At 39.6% G+C, this 24,184-nt stretch overlaps 1 pseudogene; it reads right to left on the reverse strand.

Moving 5' to 3' along the window:
- Nucleotides 1-18,495: 18,495 nt before the first annotated feature.
- On the reverse strand, nucleotides 18,496-19,434 carry LOC118918994 (olfactory receptor 2F1-like; annotated as a pseudogene).
- Between the last annotated feature and the right edge of the window lie 4,750 nt (nucleotides 19,435-24,184).

Raw genomic sequence — 24,184 nt, forward strand, 5'->3', positions numbered from 1 at the left:
CCCACTCCAATGCGACTCCACCACTTTGGAGAAGCTGCGGGAGCCAGGCCACGCCCACAGCAACAGCGGAGATAAACTCCATAGCAGCCGGGCAGGAAGCAAAAACCCTGTCTGCGCGCAGCTGCACAGCACAAGCCACTAGAGGTCACTGTTCTCCCAGGAGAGGAGGGCCACAAACCAGCAAGAAAGGAAGTTCTTCCAGCCGTCACCCATTCCAGCTCTGCAAACTATTCCTATCACCATGAAAAGGCAAAGCTACAGGCAGACAAAGATCACAGAGACAACACGAGAGAAGGAGACAGACCTAACCAGTCTTCCTGAAAAAGAATTCAAAATAAGAATCATAAACATGCTGACAGAGATGCAGAGAAATACGCAAGAGAAATGGGATGAAGTCCGGAGGGAGAACACAGATGCCAGAAAGGAGATCACAGAAATGAAACAAACTCTGGAAGAGTTTATAAGCAGAATGGATAGGATGCAAGAGGCCATTGATGGAATTGAAACCAGAGAAGAGGAACGCATAGAAGCTGACATAGAGAGAGACAAAAGGATCTCCAGGAATGAAACAATATTAAGAGAACTGTGTGACCAATCCAAAAGGAACAGTATACATATCACAGGGGTACCAGAAGAAGAAGATAGAGGAAAAGGGATGGAAAGAATCTTGGAAGAAATAATTGCTGAAAACTTCCCCGAACTGGGGGAGGAAGTAATCGAACAGACCACGGAAATACACAGAACCCCCAACAGAAAGGATCCAAGGAGGACAAAACCAAGACACATAATAATTAAAATGGCAAAGATCAAGGACAAAGAAAGAGTTTTAAAGGTAGCTAGAGAGAAAAAGGTCACCTATAAAGGAAAACCCATCAGGCTAACATCACATTTCTCGACAGAAACCCTACAGGCCAGAAGAGAATGACATGATACATTTAATACAATGAAACAGAAGGGCCTTGAACCAAGGATACTGTATCCAGCACGACTATCATTCAAATATGACGGTGGGATTAAACAATTCCCAGACAAACAAAAGTTGAGGGAATTTGCTTTCCACAAACCACCTCTACAGAACATCTTACAGGGAATGCTCTAGATGGGAGCACTCCTAGAAAGAGCACAGCACAAAACACCCAACATATGAAGAATCGAAGAGGAGGAATAAGAAGGGAGAGAAGAAACGAATCTCCAGACAGTGTATATAACAGCTCAATAAGCGAGCTAAGTTAGGCAGTAAGATGCTAAAGAGGCTAACCTTGAACCTTTGGTAACCACGAATTTAAAGCCTGCAATGGCAATAAGTACATATCTTTCAATAGTCACCCTAAATGTTAATGGGCTGAATGCACCAATTAAAAGACACAGAGTAAGAGACAGATAAAAAAGCAAGACCCATCTATATGCTGCTTACAAGAAACTCACCTCAAACCCAAAAACATGTACAGACTAAAACTCAAGGGATGGAAAAACTTATTTCAAGCAAACAACAGAGAGAAGAAAGCAGGGGTTGCAGTACTAATATCAGACAAAATAGACTTCAAAACAAAGAAAGTAACAAGAGATAAAGAAGGACACTACATAATGATAAAGTACTCCCTCCAAAAAGAGGATATAACCACTTCAAATATATATGCACCCAACACAGGACCACCAGCATATGTGAAACAAATAGTAACAGAACTAAAGGGGGAAATAGACTGCAATGCATTCATTCTAGGAGACTTCAACACACCACTCACCCCAAAGGATAGATCCACCGGGCAGAAAATAAGTAAGGACACGGAAGCACTGAACAACGCAGTAGAGCAGATGGACCTAATAGACATCTATAGAACTCTACATCCAAAAGCAACAGGACATACATTCTTCTCAAGTGCACATGGAACATTCTCCAGAATAGATCACATACTAGGTCACAAAAACAGCCGCAGAAAATAACAAAAGATTGAAATCCTACCAACTTTTCAGACCACAAAGGCATAAAACTAGAAATAAACTGTACAAATAAAGCAAAGAGGCTCACCAACTCATGGAGGCTTAACAACACGCTCCTAAATAATCAATGGATCAATGACCAAATCAAAATGGAGATCCAGCAATATATGGAAACAAATGACAACAACACTAAGCCTCAACTTCTGTGGGACACAGCAAAAGCAGTCTTAAGAGGAAAAGTATATAGCAATCCAAGCATATTTAAAAAAGGAAGAACAATCCCAAATGAATGGTCTAAAGTCGTAATTATCGAAATTGGAAAAAGAAGAACAGATGAGGCCTAAGGTCAGCAGAAAGAGGGACATAATTAAGATCAGAGAAGAAATAAATAAAATTGAGAAGAATAAAACAATAGCAAAAATCAATGAAACCAAGAGCTGGTTCTTCGAGAAAATAAACAAAATAGATAAGCCTCTAGCCAGACTTATTAAGAAGAAAAGAGAGTCAACACAAATCAACAGTATTAGAAACGAGAAAGGAAAAATCACGACGGACCCCACAGAAATACAAAGAATTATTAGAGACTACTATGAAAACCTATATGCTAACAAGCTGGGAAACCTACGAGAAATGGACAACTTCCTAGAAAAATACAACCTTCCAAGATTGACCCAGAAAGAAACAGAAAATCTAAACAGACCAATTACCAGCAAGGAAATTGAAGCGGTAATCAAAAAACTACCAAAGAACAAAACCCCCGGGCCAGATGGATTTACCTCGGAATTTCATCAGACATACCGGGAAGACATAATACCCATTCTCCTTAGAGTTTTCCAAAAAATAGAGGAGGAGGGGATACTCCTAAACTCATTCTATGAAGTTAACATCACCCTAATACCAAAACCAGGCAAAGAGCCCACCAAAAAAGAAAACTAGAGACCAATATCCCTGATGAACGTAGATGCAAAAATACTCAACAAAATATTAGCAGACCGAATGCAAAAATACATCAAAAGGATCATACACGATGACCAAGTGGGATTCATCCCAGGGATGCAAGGATGGTACAACATTCGAAAGTCCATCAACATCATCCACCACATCAACAAAAAGAAAGACAAAAACCACATGATCATCTCCATAGATGCTGAAAAAGTATTTGACAAAGTTCAACATCCATTCATGTTAAAAACTCTCAGCAAAATGGGAATAGAGGGCAAGTACCTCAACATAATAAAGGCCATCTATGATAAACCGACAGCCAACATTATATTGAACAGCGAGAAGCTGAAAGCATTTCCTCTGAGATCGGGAACTAGACAGGGATGCCCACTCTCTCCACTGTTATTTAACATAGTACTGGAGGTCCTAGCCACGGCAATCAGACAAAACAAAGAAATACAAGGAATCCAGATTGGTAAAGAAGAAGTTAAACTGTCACTATTTGCAGATGACATGATACTGTCCATAAAAAACCCTAAAGTCTCCACCCCAAAACTCCTAGAACTGATATCGGAATACAGCAAATTTGCAGGATACAAAATCAACACACAGAAATCTGTGGCTTTCCTGTATACTAACAATGAACCAACAGATAGAGAAATCAGGAAAACAACTCCATTCATAATTGCATCAAAAAAAATAAAATACCTAGGAATAAACCTAACCAAAGAAGTGAAAGACTTATACTTTGAAAACTACAAGTCACTCTTAAGAAAAATTAAAGGGGACACTAACAGATTGAAACTCATCCCACACTCGTGGCTAGGAAGAATTAACATCATCAAAATGGCCATCTTGCCCAAAGCAATATACAGATTTGATGCAATCCCTATGAAACTACCAGGAACATTCTTCAATGAACTGGAACAAATAATTCAAAAATTCATATGGAAACATCAAAGACCCCGAATAGCCAAAGCAATCCTGAGAAAGAAGAATAAAGTTGGGGGGATCTCACTCCTCAACTTCAAGCTCTACTATAAAGCCATAGTAATCAAGACAATTTGGCACTGGCACAAGAGCAAAGCCACAGACCAATGGAACAGACTAGACAATCCAGACATTAACCCAGACATATATGGTCAATTAATATTTGATAAAGGAGCCATGGACATACAATGGCGAAATGACAGTCTCTTCAACAGATGGTGCTGGCAAAACTGGACAGCTACATGTAGGAGAATGAAACTGGACCATTGTCTAGCCCCATATACAAAACTAAACTCAAAATGGATCAAAGACCTGAATGTAAGTCATGAAACCATTAAACTCTTGGAAGAAAACATAGGCAAAAACCTCTTAGACATAAACATGAGTGACCTCTTCTTGAACATATCTCCCCAGGCAAGGAAAACAACAGCAAAAATTAGTAAGTGGGACTATATTAAGCTGAAAAGCTTCTGTACAGCAAAAGACACCATCAATAGAACAAAAAGGAACCCTACAGTATGGGAGAATATCTTTGAAAATGACACATCCGATAAAGGCTTGACGTCCAGAATATATAAAGAGCTCACACGCCTCAACAAACAAAAAACAAATAACCCAATTTAAAAATGGGCAGAGGAACTGCACAGACGGTTCTCCAAAAAAGAAGTACAGATGGCCAACAGACACATGAAAAGATGCTCCACATCGCTAATTATCAGAGAAATGCAAATTAAAACTACAATGAGGTATCACCTCACACCAGTAAGGATGGCTGCCATCCAAAAGACAAACAACAACAAATGTTGGCGAGGCTGTGGAGAAAGGGGAACCCTCCTACACTGCTGGTGGGAATGTAAACTAGTTCAACCATTGTGGAAAGCAGTATGGAGGTACATCAAAATGCTCAAAACAGACTTACCATTTGACCCAGGATTTGCACTCCTAGGAATTTACGCTAAGAATGCAGCAATCAAGTATGGAAAGATCAGTGCACCCCTATGTTTATCGCAGCACTATTTACAATAACCAAGAATTGGATGCAACCTAAGTGTCCATCTATAGATGAATGGATAAAGAAGATGTGGTACATATACACAATGGAATACTACTCAGCCATAAGAAAAGGGCAAATCCAATCATCTGCAGCAACATGGATGGAGCTGGAGGATATTATCCTCAGTGAAACAAGCCAAGCGGAGAAAGAGAAATACCAAATGATTTCACTTATCTGTGGAATATAAGAACAAACGAAAAACTGAAGGAACAAAACAGCAGCAGAATCACAGAACTCAAGAATGGACTAACAGGTACGAAAGGGAAAGGGACTGGAGAGGATGGGTGGGTAGGGAGGGATAAGGGTGGGGGAGAAGAAGGGGGGTATTAAGATTAGCATGCATGGGGGGGTAGGAGAAAAGGGAGGGCTGTACAACACAGAGAAGGCAAGTAGTGATTCTACAACATTTTGCTTTGCTGATGGACAGTGACTGTAAAGGAGTTTATAGGGGAGACCTGGTATAGGCGAGAGCCTAGTAAACATAATATTCATCATGTAAGTGTAGATTATTGATACCAAAAACAAAAAAAAAAAAAACATATCAAAAGGGCAGATCCTGTGTGGTAACCTCCAATGAGTTCTACACAAGGGTATAAAGGGCATATAAAAGTGTAGGCAAAGGGTCTGTTTGTGTTTATACAAAGGATCAAAGCCTAATTGGGCTACCCTAAAAATGAACTAAGATACGATATGAAAAAGAACTTCCAACATCAGCACTCTCTGGAAGACTCATTCCAGAAGATGATCATCAAAAAACCCCAACAAAGATCCACGCACTGCTACAGCTTTAGATGCACTCATCCCACCAGCTCCTGGACTTGCCATGGGAATGAGGAGATATCTAAGATGGCCTGTGCATACAGTAAAACAACAAATTTGACTGGATCTATACTGTTGGAACTCAATCAAGAATTAGGAGAAGTGCAAATTGTAGTGCTCCAAAATCTTACAACTACAGACTATTTACTGTTAAAAGAACACAGGGATGTGAACATTCCCCAGGAATGGGTTGTTTTAATTTGTCTGATTTCTCTCAGACTGTTCAAGTTCAGTTGGACAATATCCACCATATCATAGAGAAGTTTTCACAAATGCCTAAGGTGCCTAACTGGTTTTCTTGGTTTCACTGGAGATGGCAGGTAATTACAGGTATGCTTTAGTTATGTAACTATACTCCTATTATGTCAATGTGTGTGCACAATTTAAGTAGTAGCTTAAAACCTATACATGCTGAAGTTACTCTACAAGAAGATATGTCAAGGAAATAATCAATCTTCCCATGTTTTCTGCTGCCTGCTACTTCTATAGCTTTTCTTCTTCCTTCCTAATTACAACCCTTAAACAGAATTCGTGCCTCATATCAAATTTACCGAGTATCATAATTCTTCCAAGTGGTAAAGATACCTCAAGACAAATGCTGGGCATAGAAGCCACAGGGCATAAATATGCAAAGAAATGAAAAGCTAACCATTTCAAACAATAAGGCTTCTCTCTAACTTACCAACTTTACATTTCCCTGTATGGCCCCAGAAGATGACTGGTTAGCCAGAGACTGGTAAGATTCCTCAAGGGAGGAACAACCTAAGACAGGCACAGTCACAGGGGAGTCATCAGGTGAGAAATTGGGGATCAACAGAGGTGAGGCTTAGAACCTCACCCCCCCTGTTCTGAGATAAATCTTCTGCATACGTGGATGTTTTATTGCCCTTGTCTAGCTTGGATTAACACATAGTCTACAGGCACACACCTGATCATCTACATTTGCTCCCTTACATCACTAAACTATGTTTTCTACCTTTATCTTGTATCTACCTACCACTTCAGCATTTTATTAAAAATAATAATAAAGAGAGAAATGTGGTATCCACATATAAATCAAGTATAAAAATCAAATGAGTATTCATATTTGAACTGACTCTTTATAGTTCATAATGCATGAGCAAAACCGAACGTTTCTGTGATGACTGCCCTTGTACTGTTCACTATGTAACTTATTCACTATGTAAGAATTTGTTCTCCGTGTAAGAACTTGTTTGTTATGCCTCAGAATATTGGAGACTGATGAAAATTAGGCTTGGGGTGGATTAATGATTGTGCATTGAACATTGACTCCCCTATACAGAATTTTATTGTTGTTAACAACCATTTGATCAATAAATATGAGAGATGCCCTCACAAAAAAAAAAAAAGTACACACTTCCAATGGTAAATAAATAAGTAACCGGGATATAATGTATAGCATAAGGAATATAGTCAAGATATTGTAACAGCTTGTTATGGTGATAGCTGGTACCTAGAATTGTCATGTATATAAATGTTGAATCACTATGTTGTACACCTGAAACTAATGTAATGTAATACTGTGTGTCAACTACCCTTCAATAAAAAATAATTATCTACAAAATAAAAAAACAGTGTGGTTACTATATTCACCCTCATTGTCAAGTCTCCCTCCATACCCCCTTACATTCACTGTCCATCAGTGTAGTAAGATGCCACAGAGTCCTTACTTGTCTTCTCTGTGCTAAACTGTCTTGGCTGTGACCACACACACACCAAGTGCACTAATCATGATACTCCACAATCCCCTTCTCCCTCCCTCCCCACCCAACCTCCCCCATCCCTCTCCTTTGGTAACTGCTAGTCCCTTCTTGGAGTCTGTGAGTCTGCTGCTGTTTTGTTCCTTCAGTTTTGCTTCATTGTTATACTCCACAAATGAGAGAAATTCTTTGGTACTTGTCTTTCTCCACCTGGCTTATTTCACTTATCATAATACCCTCTAACTCCAACCATGTTGTTGCAAATGGTATGATTTATTCTGTTTTCATGGCTGAATAATATTCTATTGTGTTCCACATCTTTATCCTTTCATGTACTGATGGACACTTAGGTTGCTTCCATATCTTGGCTATTGTAAATAGTGCTGCTGCAATAAACATAGGGGTGCATATGTCTTTTTGAATCTTGGATGTTGTTTTCTTTGGATAAATTCCCAGGAGTGGAATTCCCAGGTCAGATGATATTTCTATTTATAGATTTTTGAGAAACCTCGATATAGCTTTTCACAATGGTTGAACTAATTTACATTCCCACCAGCAGTGTACAAGGATTCCCCTTTCTCTGCTTCCTTACCAGCATTTGTTGTTCCTTGTCTTTTTGATGTTGGCCATCCTAACTGGTGTGGGGTGATATCTCATTGTGGTTTTAATTTGCATTTCCCTGATGTTTAGTGATGTGGAGCATCTTTTCATGTGCCTGTTGGCCATCTGAATTTCTTCTTTGAAGAAGTGTCTGTTCACATCCTCTGCCCATTTTTTAGTCAGGATATTTGCTTTTTGGATGTTGAGGTGTGTGTTTCTTTATCTATTTTGGAAGTAAACCCCTTCTCAGATATAACATTTATAAATATATTCTCCCATACTGTAGGATGCCTTCTTGTTCTGCTAATGGTGTCCTTTGCTGTACAGAAGCTTTTTAGTTTGATGTAGCCTCATTTTTTCATTTTTGCTTTTTGTTTCCCTTGTGTGAGGAGATGCATTCAGGAAAAGTTTGCTCATGTTTATATTCAAGAGATTTTTGCCTATGTTTTCTTCTAAGAGTTTTATAATTTCATGACTTACATTCAGTTCTTTGATCCATTTCAAGTTTACTTTTGTGTATGGAGTTAGACAGTAATCCAGTTTCATTCTCTTACATGTAGCTGTCCAGTTTTGCCAACACCAGTAGTTGAAGAGGCTATCATTTCTCCATTGTATATCCATGGCTCCTTTATTGTATATTAATTGCCCATATATTTGTGGGTTTGTAGCTGGATTCTCTATTCTGTTCCATTAACCTATGCGCCTGTTCTAATGTGTTGTTCAGTGTCTTTGTCTCCTTACTTATTTTCGGTCTGCTAAATCTGTGCTTTGTTGAAGTGTCCTAAAATGAATGCACTGCATTTATCCCCCTTAATTCTGTTAGTATTTGTTTCACATATGTAGGTGCTCCTGTGTTGGGTACATAGATATTTATATTCACCGTATCCTCTTGTTGGACTGACCCCTTTATCATTATGTAATATCCTTCTTTTTGTCTCTTGTTACTTTCTTTGTTTTGAAATATATTTTGTCTGGTACAGGTATTGCAACTCCTGCTTTTCTCTCCCTATTAGTTCCATGAAATATCTTTTTCTATCCCTTCACTTTTACTCTGTGTATGTCTTTGGGTTTGAAGTGAGTCTGTTGTAGGCAGCATATAGAGGTGTCTTTTTTTTTTATCCATTCAGTGACTCTATGTCTTTTGATTGGTGCATTTAAACCATTTACATTAAGGTGATTATCGATAGATATGTACTTATTGCCATTGCAGACATTAGATTCATGGTTACCAAAGGTTGAAGGGTAATTCCCTTACTATCCAGCGGTCTAATTTAACACACTTAGTATGCTATTATAAACACAATCTGAAGGTTCTTTTTTCTTTTTTCCTCCTTTTTCTTCCTTCTCCATTCTTTATAAGTTAAGTATCATATTCTGTCCTCTTTGTCTATCCCTTGACTGACTTTGGGGGTAGCTGATTTGATTTTACATCTGCTTAGTAATTAGTTGTTCTACTTTCTTTACTGTGTTTTTATTTCCTCTGGTGACAGCTCTGTAGCCTTAAGAACACTTCCATCTATAGTAGTCCCTCCAAAATACACTGTAGAGATGGCTTTTGAGAGGTCAATTCTCTCAGCTTTTGCTTATCTGGAAATTGTTTAATCCCTGCTTCAAATTGAAATGATAATCTTGCCAGGCAGAGTATTCTCAATTGGAGGCCTTTCTGTTTCACTTCATTAAATATATCATCCCACTCCCTTCAGGCCTGTAAGTTTTCTTTTGAGAAGTATGCTGATAGCCTGATGGGTTTTCCTTTTTATATGATCTTTTTTCTCTTTCGGGCTGCTTTTAGTATTCTGTTCATGTCCTTGATATTTACCACTTTAAGTATTTTATGTCTTGATCTTGTCTTCCTTGGGTCCCTTGTGTTGGGAGATCTGTGCACTTCCATGGCCTGAGAGACTATTTCCTTCCCAAGATTGGAGAAGTTGTCAGCAATTATTTTCTCAATGACACTATCCCTTTTTCTCTCTTTTCTTCTTCTGGTATCTGTATAATGCGAATATTTGTTTGGATTTGTTGCAGTGTTGTCTTATTATTCTTTCATACCTAGAGATCCTTTTTTCTCTCTCTACCTCAGCTTCTTGGTACTCCTGTTCTTTAATTTCTATTCTATTTACTGTCTTCTCTACATTTTCTAATCTGCTTTTAAATCCCCCCATTGTATGTTTCATTTCAGCTTCTGTATTTTTTCAAAATTTCTATCACTTTTCTTGAAGTTGTCCTTGAGGTCTTTAATATTTTTCTGTAGCTCCATGAACATGTTTATGATTTTTATTTTGAAATCTCCTTCAGGACGATTGATGAGTTCAGTTTCACTTGGCTCTTTTTCTGTTTTTTTGTGGGATTTTTGTTTGAACCAGGTTTCTTTGACGTTTTATATTTGTGTGTGGCACCATGTAATGCCTAGATGCTCTACTTTCTGGATCTGCTCAGTGCCTCGAGCAATTTTGGGGGTTGCTGAGGAGAGGCACTGGTGCCTGGGGGGATGAAAGAGCTGTTTCCTGCATTCTGACTTCTGTGTCTGTCTCCACTGCCAGAACTAGTGAGCCACACACTCAGGTGTAAGCCTTTATGCTTTGTGTTTGTAGCTGCCACGGATGGGGCCATTCTCTGGCTTACCTGACACCAGAGCAGGGACTACCATTTTGGAGCTGGTTCCATCCAGCCTGGAGGAAGGTGCCGTAGGCTGCAAATCAGAGGGGGCCCATGGAGCTGTTTGGTGGTTGTGTGCCTGAAGCTTCTGAATGTTCTTAACCTGAAGAATGCACCTGGACAATTTTGTCCACCTGACCTTTCTCTTGATCAGCAAGCTCTGTGAAGTCCTTGCCCCTTTAGCAGCCCTCTTGCTGTTAGGAAGTCTCTCAGACTACCCGCCTTTCTTTTGTCCCAGAACAACTGAATGTGGATCTCTGTTTTCCACAAGTGGCTGGAATCTCAGTCTCTTTAAGTATTCTGCCTGTGTTATCTTTCCAACTCCACTGATCCCCAGAGCACCATGCAATGTAGGTTCGTCCTCCCAGAGTAGATCTCCAGGGCTGGGTGTTCAGTAGTCCTGGGCTTCCATCCCCTCCTTGCTCCATTTCTCTTCTGCTGGTGAGCTCTGGTGGGGGAAGTGCTTGGGTCTCACTGGATTATGGCTTTGGTATGTTACCCTTTTTTGTGAGGTCTGCTCTTTTCTTTAGGTGTATGCAGTCTGGTGCAGCCTTCTTTCCTGTTGCTCTCTTAGGATTAGTTGTATTAACTCTATTTTCATATTATCTGTGGTTTTGGGATGAGGCCTCTGTCTCACCTCTCATGCTGCCACCTGTAATGTCCTGAGTTTATTTTTATAAGTTTTTAGTGGAGTCTTTAGAATTTTCTATATTTAAGTAGATCATGTTATCTGAAAACAAGAGACAAGGTAACTGCTTCCTTTCCAGTTGGGATGCCTTTTGTTTCTTTTCAATGTTTGAAAGCTATTGCTAGGACGTCTAATACTTAGTTGAATAAAAGTGCTGGGGATAGGCATCCTTATCTTGTTTATGATCTTAGAGGAAAAGCTTTTACTTTTCACCATTATTTTATTAGTTGTGGGCTTGTTATATATGACCTTCACTATGTTGAGGTACATTACATCTATACATAATTTGTTGAGAGCTTTTATCATGAGTGGTTGTTGAATTTTCTACAATGTTTTCCTGTATCTATTGAGATGATCATATGATTTTTATCTTTCATTTTCTTAACGTGTGGTGTGTCTTGATTTTTGTTGAACCATCCTTTAAATCCAGGAATAAATTCCACTTGATTATGGTGTATGATCCTTTTAATATATTGTTGAATTTGGTTTGCTAGTATTTTGTTTAGGATTTTTGCAACTACATTCATCAAGAATACTGGTCCCTGTAATTTTGTTTATTATAGTGTCCTCAACTGGTTTTGAAATCAGAGTAATACTGGTCTCATTAATAAAACAAGTCTTCAAAGTTCATTCATGTTGTAACATGTATCACAATTTCCTCCTTTTTAAGGCAAAATAATATTCCATTGTATGTATATGCCATATTTTGTTTATTCATTAATCTGTCCATTGATACTTGAGTGTTTTTACCTTTTGTCTTTTGTGAATGGTGCTGTGAACATGGTTGTACAAAAATCTTTGAGACCATTTTCTATTCTTTTGGGTGTATACTCAGAGTGGAATTGTTGAGTTATGTGGTAATTCTGTTTTTAGATTTTTATTCATAATGTTTTAATGTTTTTCATAGTGTCTGTATCATTTTACATTCCCACTGGCAGTCACAGAGGCTCCAGTTTCTCCACATCATTGTTAATACCTGTTCTTTTCTCTTTTCTTGCTAGTAGCCATCCTAATAGGTATGAGGTGGTAGCTTGTTGTGATTTTGATTTGCATTTTCCTACTGATTATTGATGTTTAGCATCTTGTCATGTGATTGTTATCCATATACTGTTGTTGGTATATCACCTTTGAGGAAATATCTATTCAAGTCCTAGTCTATTTTTAAATCAGAGTTATGTTGTTGTTGAGTTGTAGGAGTTCTTAATGTATTCTGTATATTATTAATTCCTTATCAGATAAATAGTTTGCAGATGTTTTCCCATTCTGTAGGTTGCTTTTATTCTGTTGATGTATCCTTTGATGCAGAGATGTTTTAAATTTTTGATATAGTCCAGTTTATCTGTTTTTACTTTTGTTGCCTGTGCTTTTGGTTTCATGTACAAAAAAATCATTGCCAAATTCAATGTCATGAAATTTTCCTCTATCTTAAATTTTAAGCATAAACTTTACTATGTATAAAGTGACTATGATAATTTCTCTCATTTTCTGTGCAGTTGAAATGTGATTATAAATATGAAATGCTTAACATTGTTTTATGGACATAGCAGGCATTCTATAAATATTATTAGAATTTAAATTAGGGTGGGGCTTGCAAATTAATATATACCTGTGTCTATATCATATCTAAGTGCCCATATAACAAAACAAAAATATGTGCAAAATTTCATCTAAATATTGAGAATAACACAGATATACATTCCCACAAATAAAAGGACATTGATGCTTAGGATATTCTGGGAAAGTATAAGTGGAATTGGGAGATCTAGGCTTGACAAATATATGGTTATAGAAAAGACTGTTAATTGTTAATGCCCAAATTAGAATGGTGAATGCAACTGTCATTGATTTCTGGTCCTCAGCACCCCTCTATTCTCTGAAGTGTATTTCCTCAATTATTTATGGGCAGAAGAGTGAGGTTTCCAATGGTCAGTATCTCATGTTTTCATGCAACAGGTACCACATGGCATTTTTCTTCTTTTCAAGCCTGCATCGCTGATATCCATATCCATGAAGCTGTCTGTGGAGTCTCTATGGCCATAATCCCTGTGAGACCACCAACATCAATATCAAAGGGTAGTCTCCCATTGCATCCAAGTCACCAATATCCAAGATACTAGAGCACTGCTGGCTCTGTAGCAAAATTCTTACCACCTCTCAACTGGTCCCTAAACACCCCATCTTTGACTATATCCAGAGTGTCACACAAGCCAAGGAGTATGCTCCAAAGCAGAAGTTTCTTCCTTTTACTGCTCAAGTTTCCAAAAATGGTTTCCTGTAAACTTCAGAATAGATTCCAAGTATCTGATAATGGTATATTTGGTGCTTTGTGATCTGGTCCCTGCATACCTTCTGGCATCACCTTTTGATACCTGCCTCCTCCTTCCCTTACTGATGTAACCCCTTTTTACCTCATCATTATGAAGTACTTTCAGTTATCTCTCCCTTCCTGTGCTTTTTAGTCTCATAATCTTTTACCTTAGTCTGATTTCTTCCTTTTTCAACTTCAGTTGACTTGCTAAAACCTATATTAAAATCAAGTTTCAAATCAAGCCTTATCTGTGCAACACAGAGAAGACAAGTAGTGATTCTACAGCATCTCACTACACTGATGGACAGTGACTGTAATGGGGTTTGTTGGGGGGACTTGGTGATGGGGGGAGTCTAATAAACATAATGTTCTTCATGTAATTGTAGATTAATGATACCAAAAAATCAAGCCTTATATCTTCTTGCAAGGCCTCCCCAACATCCATCTTCTTTTAACCTTTGTCCTCCACACCCCAATTAATTTTTAATCCATTTTTTATGCTTTCAGAGCAGAGACAAGGTACTGTAATGGTGAAGAATACAAATTTTATACCTAGATTGCCTGAATTGAAATCCTAGCTCTGCCACTTATTATAGGGGTAATAATGAGAAGTTATGTTTCATGTACCTGCATTTCCTTATCTATAAAGGATTGTGACAACAGTACTTATGTCACTGGATTTCTTTTATTTGTATTATTTTTAATTTTAATGCTCAAATTTTCCCAAATTTGAGCAATAGGACCCTCTAGAGTCAGACTTCCTGTGTCTTTTGGATATGTCCATTGACTTTTTTAAGAACAGTTTTATTGAGACATAATTTCCATATTGTACAATTCACATATCAGTACTTCATTTCTTTTTATTGTCAAATAATATTCCACTTAATGAATATATCACATTTTGCTTATCATCAGTTGGTGCATATCTGTATTGCTTCCATTTTGAGGCTGTTGTGAACATTTATGCACAAGTTTCTGTGTGGACATATGTTTTCATTTTTCTTGGGTATAAACATAGAAATGGAATTTCTGGATCTCATTTTCCTCACATGATCTCTTCCATTGGACCACTAACTATGTTTAGCATTTTAAGGAGCTGCAACTATGCAGTTTCCCAAGTAGCAGCACCAGATTTTGTAATCCCACCAGCAATGTATGAGGAGTTCAGTTTCTTCCCATCCTTAACAACACCTGTTATTGTCTGTCTTTTTGGTTTTAGCCACTTTAAATGTGAAGTAGTATCAGGGTTTTGATTTATAGTTCTATAAAAACCAATTATGTGGAGCATCTTTGGTATGCTTATTGGTCATTTGTATTTCATCTTTGGAGAAGTTTCTATTTAAATCTTTTGCCCATTTTAAATTGGGCTACATGTCTTTTTGTTGTTTACTTGTAAGTGTTCTTTATATATACTAGGTGAAATTTCCTTAGTACATACATGATTTCAAGTATTTTCTTCCATTGTATGATTATCTTTTCACATTGTTGATTGTATCTGTTGAAGTGCAAAAGTTGAAAAAATTTTGGTGAAATTCAATTTACCTATTTTTTCTTTAGTCACTTGTATTTTAGATGTTATATGTAAGAAGTGGTTGTCTAACCCAAGGTCATGAATATTTACTTTTACATTTTCCTCTTTATAAATTTTTTAATAATTTTAGCTCTTATATTTAATCAATAATCCACCTTGAGTTATTTTTTTGTGCATGGTATGAAGAAGGGTCCAACTTCATCCTTTTGCATGGAGATATCTTGTTGTTTCAGCACAACCAGCTTTTTGAAATCTTTTGTAAGTATCAAAAAATTGACATATGCTCCTTAGTAACATCTCAAGAATGGCTCCACTCCAAAGGGACTCCTGAGGACCAAACAGTTGTTCCCTCCTGATTATTAAGTGTCCTTTAAATACACTGAATATCTCTTTAAAGAGACAAGGACTAAAACAAAAATTCTAAATTCTAAAATTCAAACAAAAACAGTATTTTGTACCCATCCTCCCTTTTCCTAACCTGTAACTTAATGAATTGATGTCTTCTTTGAATATACTAAATGTATGCACTCATGCTGTGAACAATAGAACACAAGTATTATTTTATATACAAAAGATGTTTTAATTATTATGATTAGAATATGTCTTAATAGATTATTATCCCTACTATATTAGAATGTAATGAAGGATTATAGCTCAACCAGTATATAACCAATGTCATTGTTTTTGGTTGACACTTTCCCATTTTTAACTGGCTTTATACATAAAAAAAAAAACAACTCATACACAAAGATTGCCCATTTTTGGTGATCTTTATGTAGCCAGGCTATGTTAGAAGGTATACTAGGATGTCACACTGCTTAAAGCTAGAGGTTCCATTAAAATGTGATGAGGATAAAGGAAAATACATTAAATTATAAGTGCTTACAGTTTGTTCTTCCTCACAAGCGAGGAGGAAGAACTCTTGAGATTTATTTGGTGTACAAAATGTAGAGCCTGGGCAAAGGACAGGTGTGTGCCTAAAAATGGAGGCTTTGGTTGGGGGAATGATCTTTGAGAGGGAATAGAGAAAGGGAAAGGGAATCTGTTGATCTGGGGAAATTCATAGTTAGAGAAGGGTCTAAAAATGAGAGTCAAAAATTTGGGGGATGGAGCTGGGCAGCTCAGATGGGAGTGGGGGAGGGAGCAGGGAGGGCAGTTGCTCTGGTGGGATGGGAAAAAGGAGGTGGGAAGAGGCTGAGGGAGTGAAAGAAGGCAATGCTCAAGGGAGGGGAGTGAAGGAGGGTCTTAAATAAAAAATGAAAATAATTTTTGCTGGATATTTCTCCAAGAAGATAGACAAATGTCCAATAGCATGTGATAAGATGTTCAATATCATTAGTCATCAGGGACATGCAGATTAAAGATAGAGTGGGCTATCATGTCACTCGTTGTGATGGTTATAAGCAAAGAAACAGAATGTAAGTGTTGAAAGGATGTGGGGAGGTTGGATCCCTCCTTCATTGCTGGTGGGGATGTGCAATGGTTTGGTTGTGGTGGAGAGCAGTTTGGTATGTCATTTCTCTAAAGTAAACATGGAATTGTCATATGATCCAGCAATTCCACTCCAGGAATTGAACCCAAAAGAACTGAAAACAAGTGTTCAAACAAAAATGTCTAAATGAATGTTCATAGTAGCACTGCTAAAATGGTAGAAGTGACCCAGATGTCCACCAGGTGATAAATGGATAAGCAAGATGTGGTTATTTATATACAGTGGAGTATTATTCAGTCATAAAAAAGGAATGAAGTACTGCTACATGCTACAACATGGATAGAACTCAAAAGCACTGTGCTAAGTGAAAGAAGCCAGACCCAAATGGTCACATATAATATGATTCCATTAATATAAAGTGTCCAGATTTGTTAGAGACAGAAAGCAGATTAGTAGTTGTCAGGGCCTGGTAGGAATGGGGAATAACTTCTTAGAGGGGGTGAGGTGCCCTTTTGGCGTGGTGAAAATGTTTTAGATAGACACGAAGTTGTACAACATTCCAAATGTCCTGAATGCCACTGAATTGTACACTTTGAAATAGTTAAAATCATGAATCATGTACTATGTCAATTTTACTTCAATTATAAAAGAAGTTCTGCTAGGAATTTAAAAGGTCACTCCATTTCCTCCTCAACCTTTTGGCATTTTCTCAGCAGGTTGGTTAGAAGTCTGAATTGTTCTCAACTTATGGTTTTTCTTTTGTTGTTTTTACTGTGTAAGACAAATCAGAGATCTGTAATATTGGGTAATAGGTGCTTTATTTTGATATTAAGTCTTGTTTTAAACCTTTTCTGGATAAAATTGTCACTATTTTACTTGTGGTTTAGGATGTTTAGAGATCAATCATTAATTGTGTGTTAAACAGTAGAATGAAATTAACAGTAGTGGAAAAATGACTCTTCCCTTGCTGAATGATGGGTTCACCTCGGGTGGTGCATGGCATGATAGTCTAGTCAAATTTAGTTCCGAATACATCTCTTTATTTTTTCACAAGAGTATATATCCTTAGAGTTGATTGTGTAGAAAGATACGTGTTTGAGGTCCTATATGACTTTTGGGCAGCTGTTTGCAACCACTGCAAGTCTGAGAGAGAAACATGCAGTGACATCCACGTGGTATGGTCCAGTCTGCCCATCCAGGGTGGGAGGATCATTAGCATGATTTTTGCTCCAAGTCCTTGTGGGAATTCCCCACCCTACTGAGCTGGGATGACCATGTATGAGTCACTTGTATGACCTTTGCATCTTTGACCTAAGGCCTGTTTGATCCCAGCGGGCACACAGAGTTTTTTAAATTAGAGTTCCCCCACCCCCTACGCCCACGAGCCCTCTGCCTTTTCTCACTGATCACAGAAAAGCTTAGACATATAGTTGTAGGTTTTAGCAAGGAAATAGACTTTTGTGGCTTAAGTTTTGTGCACTGCCCTAAATTCTGATTTAATCTTCCTTTCAAATTCATATATGTTGCTATATCTTTGTTTTCCATTTAGTTTTCTGTAGGGTGTTGTGTATTTCTAAGCTGTAATTAATATTTTTTAGAATAAGTTAGGGACCAAAATAGAGTCCAGAGATAAAATCCCACTTCTCCACCTCAAATGATAGTCATCCAGATTGTGGTCTTATTGCTGTTCCCTTATGCACATACACATGCCCACACATATTCACACACACGTACATGGACATGCACACATCATGGCAGAGGGAAACTCCAATGGTCACTGTGTTCAGAGTGAGGCCCTCTTATGACAAAGTCATGTACTAAAATTTTGATTCAGAGCTTTTCATCAGAACTCGGCTCACAGTAGCCTTTATCTCTTTGTTCCACAGGCTGTAGATGAATGGATTCAGCATGGGGGTCACAACAGCATAAAAGACCACCACCACCTTGTTCTGCTCTGCTGACGCTGTGGAGTGAGGCTGCATGTAGGTCACCAGGGCCATCGCATAAGACATGGAGACAACAGTGAAGTGGGAGGCACAGGTCCTGAAGGCTTTGCAGCATCCCGCCACAGAGAGGATCAGTAGGATGGCAGCTGCAATGTGGGCATAGGACAGTGAGACCAGATAGCAGGTCATCAGAAGCACCACCACACTAGAGGCCACTATGACCACCTGGTTGATGGTTATGTCCACACAGGCCAACCTAATGAGTGCCAGCATCTCACAGGCCACATGGTTCAGCATGCAGTGCCCACAGGTGGGTAGGCGCATGGTGACTGCTGTCTCCACTGCAGAATTAGCCAGACCCATAAGCCAGGAGACAGCTGCCAGCCCTGCATAGCGCCTTGGGCCCATCATGGCCATATAGCGCAAGGGGTCACAGACAGCCACATAGCAGTCATAGGCCATGGCAGCCAGCAGCAGGAACTCGGTCCCTCCCAGGGCCAGTGAGAAGAAGAGCTGGGCCACACATCAGGCGAAGGAGATGGTCTTCTCCAGGAAGAAGTGCACCAGCATCTGGGGGACCCCGCTTGAGATGGAGCAGATGTCTACCACTGAGAGGTTGCAGAGGAAGAAGTACATGGGCAGGTGCAGTCGAGCGTCCAGCCCAGTCAGGAGGATGATGAGCCCGTTGCCCAGCAGGGTCAGCAGGTAGGTAGCCTCAAACAGAATAAAGAGTCCAGCCTGGGTCTTCCCATCACTGGAGAACCCCAGAAGGACAAACTCACTCCCCCAGGTCAGGTTGCCAGTCCTCATGAAGCAGGTGGGCCAAGCTGCTGGGAGAGGGGCAGAGTCAGAAAGCAGCAAGTAAAAAGCACCTTCAGAGGCTGGGGCTTAAGCCCTGGGCTGTGACTGGAGCTGTAGCTGGGACCCTAACCTGAGTTTCTTAAGTGAGGTGGTGAGGTGAGGATGCAGTGAAGTGCTGAAGAAAGGGACGGTGGGTTCTCACAGGACTGTGAGATTCCCAAAGATAACGTCCTGGTTCTGTTTATGCTTTTATGTCTGGGATGCAGCACAGATAGATACAGGAGATAGATACAGGAGATAATCCATCAGTCAAGAAGGAATGACAGAGAGAAAAAGTGCTGGATAAAGGATAGAAGGAAAGACACAAAGGAGAATAAAAGAGAAAGAACAACTAAGGAAGGAAAGTAGGAAAATGGAAAAGGAGGAAGGAAAGTGGAAGGTAGGAAAGAAAGGAAGGACTCTTCAGTGTCGGGGAGTAGCAGGTGCGGTGTGGTGATCAGACCCTCGAGATCAAGGGCGGATTCCCAGGGCTCCCCAGGCTCGTGCCCAGAAAGGAGTGTCTCACACCATTGTCATTGTGCCCATCAGTCCAGATGGAGCTTAAATCCATTAGCCAATGTCTGTTAAGAACCTCTAGGACCCAGGCACTATGCTAAACATCAGACACCTGTCTGTGAACAAAGAACACAAAAACATGAATCCTACTTCCTTGATTCTCATAAATTAATCAGGACAGAGATTACTATAATTACAAAAATTAATTCAGCATAATTGTGGTAAGTGCTACGAAGAAGGACAAGACTACTAGTTGGTTAATTAAATTTGTAGCTGTAATTAAATTATCATTGCAGCTATGTCTTCTTAATAATGTACAATCTATATAGGAAGTTGCAGGCATTTATTTAGATGTTTAAATAAGTGCTTAAAATAATGTAATGAGAGCATTTGGAAACCCGTGATACTGACATTTTACTACTGAGTATAAAGTGACTGAAATCCACTGAGTTTTCATAAAGAAAGTGAGTTCTCCTGTGTCAGCAAAGATTTTGCTGGGTTATCTCACTGGTTGACCCACCATGTTGAACAGCCTGCTTGTGCATTGAGTCCCCTATACAGAATTTTATTGTTGTTAACAACCATTTGATCAATAAATATGAGGACGCATGTAGTACATCAGTGTTAAGAAAAGCAGAGTGGAGCCACAGAATCAAATGCAATAGAATTGGAAAACATAATTCAGTTCACATTGCTTTTGGCTGGGAGTGGCGGCCTGGCCTCTTACTGGTGGCTGGACAGAGGAGAGAGCCTGGGTAGAGCAGGCTTCTCCTGCCTTCCATTCAGCCCTGGTCGTGCAGTGGCCAGAAGGTGTCACTGTAGAAGCTCAGAATAGAAACTAACCTTAGATCCTCAGGGTTGGAGACCAGGTTCGAGGGCAGCGGCTGGTGGCCAGGCTTCTGAGAACTGCCCAAAGAGCCTGTGGGTGCCCACAGAGCCTGGTCCTTGTGTCAGCAGAGGAAGTAACTCGGCTCTGATCTACTATGACCAGTAGGCTGCTACAGCATCCACAATCCTCACCTTCAAAGATACTCTCATGGATCTAGATTCCTTCCCGAAGGGCCCGATTATTCTGCAAAAAAATAAAAAGCATATAGAGACCAAGTATTCCATCCACTGCATTTTAGCATTTTACAGATGAGGAAACCAAGGAACAGGGGTGAGATTGGCCCCAGGTCAGATCTGCCTGGAAAGGAAGTCAGAACAAGGTTTAAGGCTGCACTGCACATTTTCAGCTTTCATTGAGCCCAGCAATGAGGCTGGGAGGGTGTTCTGCAAGGATATGGCCTCGGAAAGGAGGCACCCAAGGAATCCTAGATTGGAGGCCCAGGACAGCTAACTTGCAATGTAGAGAAATGCAATGTGGTGAGTGGAAGAAACATTGAATGAGAAGTCAAGAGATCCAGGTTCTATGTTGCCTCTTCCATTAGCCTGCTATGTGCCTTGGACAAGTTACGTGACATCTCTGAGCCTCAGTTTCTTCATTTGAAATGTGTGGATAATAATAATGCCTGCCACAAAGTATTTTGAGTAAGATCAGATGATATCAGTATGAATGTGCTTTGTAAATTACTAAGGAAACATAAGTGGCTGTTGTTACTATACACAACAAGTCCATTGCACTGAGGTAAATTCTGCCCAGGGACATGGGGACAAGAAACAGTACGAATATGGGCTATAAAGGCCAGAAAGTCAATAGAATGCAGGTCATGAAGCTCCTTTATAATAAATCCTATTGCCTCAATCACCTAACAGCTGTTTAAATAGATAAATGATATTAACATTTTTTCCAGTAAGCTTTTGATGCTGTTTCTAGATGATGGTAAACTTTTTATTAATAGATGGCCTTGTTTGCAGCTTTTTGGGATAATAGAGCATTTCATTCCACTTTGCTTGACTTAGAGAACATTTACTGAACACTGAGCAGTGCCTGGTCCAGGGGCATGTGCTGGGGAAGCAGTGTTCAGTGCAGCCTGGTCTGCCTCTCTAGGAGCTCAGCTTGGCAGGAGAGGAGTGAGGGTGAGTTACCATGGCCTCATCAGAGTCTTCAGAGGAAGCTATCAGGTCTGGTAACTGGAGGCATGGAGTCAGACTGTGTAAACAGCCAGGCAGATATATAGAAATAATAAAGTAGAAGCAAAGAATCAACCAGCACATTTTCTTCTTCAAAATGCAGAAGTGGTTTAGGGTGCATGCGGGTCAGTAGTAAGAAGACCTGGGTTTCAGCCTGTATCAATAAACTGCCTAGGTATCATTGTAAATTACTAATTTTTGAGCCATAGTTTCTTTGTCTGCAGTGAACTGCTTAGGTAAACACCAAGATTTCTCCCAGCTCTGAAGATCTGCAATAAATGAGTACATGTAGGCTGTACTTTAAAGCAGTATAAAAGGGCAAAGAAATTTTTCCATCCCTGATCACTCTGAGTATACATAGCTAGTGGGACTGTGGGCTATAAGATATTATGGGTTACTGGGTTTGGGTAGTCAAAGCATTCTCATCACACGTAATGTTTGGGGAGGTACCAATGAATGGACCAGGTTGACTTGGAATCGGAAGCTAAGGAGGTAGGGAAGGGGCTCTACAGACAGGAATGGGAGAACCACTCAGGCCACGACTTGAGACTTGTAGGCTTCTTTCCAAAGTCAGTCTTAGGTAATTCCTACAATGGGATAACCTGTAACAAGGTCCGTTAGACCAGGAACCAAACTTGCCTTAGTTCCATAAGAGTTATGCTTCATAATGATTGAGAATATTCACCTTCCTTGTTTTCAAGAAAAGATGGGATTATGTTTATTTTTGGTTGTTATACTTCACTCAGCCCTTCTCCCTTTTTTCTTACCACCAGCATAATACAAATACCCTGAGGCCAAGTAAACAGCCTTAACTTTTTGATCTCTGCTTTTAAGTTCTTTGAATGTGTGTTTGTGTATACTAGCACTGGAGGTTATATGGTTAATTGGATATCTGACCAAGACAGAGGACTCTATTGAGTGGCTCAAAAACAATGAGTTGCATTGTGTAGGTCCTGGGACAAATCAAAGAGCCTCCTACTAAAATCACTGAGATCAGTGGAGGATACCAGGCAGTCCTGGCTGCTCCTAGGGATTTGAGCTCTATCTTCACACCACCTCCCCATAACCTTCCCTGTGGGGGACTCACCGAGGCTGGGTGCTCATCTCATGCACAGAACAGATGGGAAAGCGACACATTTCTTGCCAAGTCCTTGAAGCAGTGGTCCATCCTCTTTTGTGGGATTGAGGTTCCCCTTTGTCAGTCTTAGCTGACAACCTTCCAGAATCTAAGAATCCCCAGAGGGCAATTACTTGCTCTTGGTGTGTTCTTTTCCTCATTCTTCCCCCCCCAGCTACTTTTCTACAACCATAGCTTCTCCACTAAGTTCTCTCCACTAAGTTCCCTATGGGATAAAAATTCTGAAAACATTTCATCTTAACTTTTAATTGACCTTCTAGTTCCCAGAATGAGCCCTTCTCTGACTTTTTTGGGACTTTCACTGCTCTTTGAGGCAATGACATTGTAGGAGACTTGGGCAGAAGTCAGGAGAGAGGAGTATCTACTCCTCTGACCTGATGGGAAGTGTAACTCCAGAGGGGGAAATCCCAGGGCAAAATACCTTTGAAACCAAAATCAGTCTAAGGGAGAAATAAAGTTTAAGAAACCTGTTTATTTCTTACAAGCAGTCATCCCACCATTCTTTTGACCCAGCTGCAGCAGAAGAGAGCTCCACTGGACCTCTCTGGCCCAGATAAGCCCTAGCTTGCCCTTGTAATTACCTATTGATATGGAGATGGATACTTCTTTCCACCGCTTGGAAACACCTATTGATATTAAGATGTGCTTAAAGCCAGGCAAAAGATTCTGGAAATATTGCAATTTTACTCACGGGAAGCGATTGTGATTACTTTTGGGGAAGAGAAGAGAACTAAACTCTCAGAGCCTGTTCTCATTCCAAAGGAGGGAGATTAAAAATAAAGCTTTGCAGGGATGAAGGCAACTTCTTCCCAATTTCTGCAAATCTACTTTTAGTACTGGGAGTGGTGAGTCAGCATTGCCCAGCAGAGTCAACATATCCATGGCCAGGAAGCCATTGAAAAATCCCAAATCACAGTCATTCAAATATTCCCATAGGATTCTTGGTGGCCTCCCATATCCATTTCTGCTGAGTTGTGTTTCCTTTGCATATTT

This window comes from Manis pentadactyla, chromosome 13 (assembly GCF_030020395.1).
Source record: "Manis pentadactyla isolate mManPen7 chromosome 13, mManPen7.hap1, whole genome shotgun sequence".
NCBI lineage: Eukaryota > Metazoa > Chordata > Mammalia > Pholidota > Manidae > Manis > Manis pentadactyla.